This window comes from Chanos chanos, chromosome 1 (genome assembly GCF_902362185.1).
Source record: "Chanos chanos chromosome 1, fChaCha1.1, whole genome shotgun sequence".
Classification (NCBI taxonomy): domain Eukaryota; kingdom Metazoa; phylum Chordata; class Actinopteri; order Gonorynchiformes; family Chanidae; genus Chanos; species Chanos chanos.
The window spans coordinates 20,704,711-20,707,539 of record NC_044495.1 but is presented as its reverse complement, the minus strand read 5'-3'; positions in this window follow the sequence as shown (position 1 = coordinate 20,707,539).

Genomic DNA, 2,829 nt, shown 5'->3' with positions numbered 1-2,829 from the left:
ACATCAACAACAAACAAAATGCACATCAACGTACGAGTGCATACGTATACACACTGCATCTCTTTGAAGAAATCCCTTCAGATATTCTTGCACAATGCCAGTGCAAACAGCACACACACAGGCAAATACACACACACACACCACACACACACAAATCCATCTGTTACTCATTTATTGATGTCTCCTGCATAACTCATTAACATTCTCTGTGGCGTGTGTAGAGTTGAGCAGAAATGAGCATCTCTTTGTCAGACTGAGTGAGTTTCACACACAGGAGAATCTCTAAATGTCCTTTCTGTCTAAAACAAGGACATGCGCTGTCTGGACAGTGCCCTATTTGTTTGAACAAACACGCTGCTCCATTGCACATTTTAAATGCAAATCTCGTGCAGTTAGAACAGGTAAGGAACGCTAGGTGAAGAATCTCTCCCTTACGCTCGCTGCATCTCAATCCTTCCCTTTCTTTTCCTTTAGATGTCAAGATACGATATGCACTTCATGTTCCACACTTCAGTCACACTGATTCACCATATGACCCTGACTGTCCAATGGCCTTCATGACAGCTGCTCACACTCACAGATGTGTCAATGACACATTTTTCCCACGTACGGAGGAAAAGCATGAGAGCAGTCCTCTCTTGTACTTTATTACATATTTATCATAAGATTCTATATATGCCTGTTAAGGAACTAAAAGGCCGGGATGAATGATTGTACAAATTTGATCTAAAACTGCTATTTAAACTTTGATTTTAGAACTAGTCTCAGAGTTAAAATTGACTGTTAGAGTTGAGACTGTCATTATTTACACCGGGAGTCGCAGTGTTGCTGTTCTACTTCCTTACACTTACTGCATTTAGCCATAAAACTAAGGCTTCTAGGCTACCAGTGCTTAAATACGCTTGTTTCAGCAACACCATTTATATAATCATCCTTTCATAATACACCTGGCTTACAGTTGGCTGATGAACTGTAAGCTAGAGTGTAGCTGGCAGGTGGAAGTGGAAAACAGAGATCTAATATTATATTTGTGACCTGCTTCAGTATCCATGGAGGAACTGTTAGATCCTCTCAGCTGAGTTGTCCATTATTGACGCTCCTGCCTATTTATAGCCACTTTGACTCATCTGCAGTAACACATTTCCAGAACCCAACCCCAAATCTTCCCATTGGACCCCTGGTCACCTATTCAGCTCTGGACTGATTCCTCTACAGATTCCTCGATTAAGTGCTTATAGGTCAAAAAGATGAGGGAGTGGTGGCGATGATGGTGGTCGCGGTGGTGGTGGGGTGTGTGTGTGTGTGTGTGTGTGTGAGTGTGTGTGGGTGGGCAGGGGGAATAATGAATGAATAATGACATTTACAGGACTGAAGAGTAGCTGAATGAGATGTGTGCTCCTTGGTGCACAAGTGCAGACAGTCAGTCTGGGGTAGTGTGCAATTCTGAGAGGTCTTGTAGAGTATAACCAAACCTGAGTGAAGAAACCAACCATTAAAATACTTTTCTATCAGGGCAATTGAGGACAGGCCAGCTGAGACTACACACCAAACAGATTTCTGCACATATATCTAATGCCAGCATTCAATTCAGCTGGGCAACACAACCATGTTCTGGGCTCATCTGTTACCAACTTACCATCTTACTGAGAGATCCACTCCAACACAGCCTGGACTCTTATTTTTAAACAAACATGTTGATAAGGTTTGAGAGTCAACAAGAGAAGGTGCTAATGTTTAAAAAAAAAAAAAAAAGTTAAAACTCAGACTTAGTTAAAAAGCTTTAGGTAATTGGAAAACATACTTATCGGCCCATGAAGTAACTCAAGGACTTTGATTCCTTTAAGAGCTACTCGGGCATTTTTAAATGTCATTGCTGATAAGGGGATGGTTATTTGGCATTGCAAGCTGTGCTTGACTACTGGGACATACTGACAATTACAAGGTTCAAGCCTAATAATCAATAACTGCATTAAAACTTTATCAGCATTTTTAGCAGGCTTTACAGTCTCAGAGGTCCACGTGGTAATTAGTTAGGCAAGTACTACATTAAAGTTTGTGGAGCTGATACAAATGAAAGCACTCCTTTATATAGTTTGGGGCACAGATATCTGAGTTGATAAATAACCATTCATACATTGCATTCAGAGTGCACAACTTCCTTGCTGCAAAGCAAAACCCTCATATGGCTCAAAGAATACCAACTGCATTTAAGTTAATCAATTTGACACACAGACACCCCCCCCTCCCCCCCCCCCCCCCACACACACACAGAGTCAGAGACTGAGTTAGAGGTTAGGATTGTGTACATAGAATCTCACAGAAGCACAATGTGAGAAGAGCAAACTAATACGGCTCTATTTGATTGAAGCCACTATCAGAAAGCAGCAGAGGGTCTAAAACTATTCTAATCAATGCACAGCTGTTGAATTATTTGTTCCAGTTTTGAGTGTGTCAGACAATGTCATGCAAGCAGAAATAAGCCAAAACAATTTCATTAAAAATATCAATCTTTGGAACCAGAGTATTACTGTCAATTATCATCAGCAAATTATTCAATACAAAATATTCAATAGAGAATTTTGTTAAGCTGAATGCCCTAATCATTTTTGTTTGATGTATATTTGCCCATACTCCTACATCCTGTATAGCCAGTTAACCCACCAAACTAACTTAAATTAAATATGTTATACAATAACAAAAAAGACAATCATAACCACCAGGAAGATTCATATACAGGTACAAATCAGAAGAATAAAATTGTGCCCGAGATATATTTTCATCCCAATAGAGATGCTGAATTGTACTGGCAGGTTACAGCTACAGACTTCC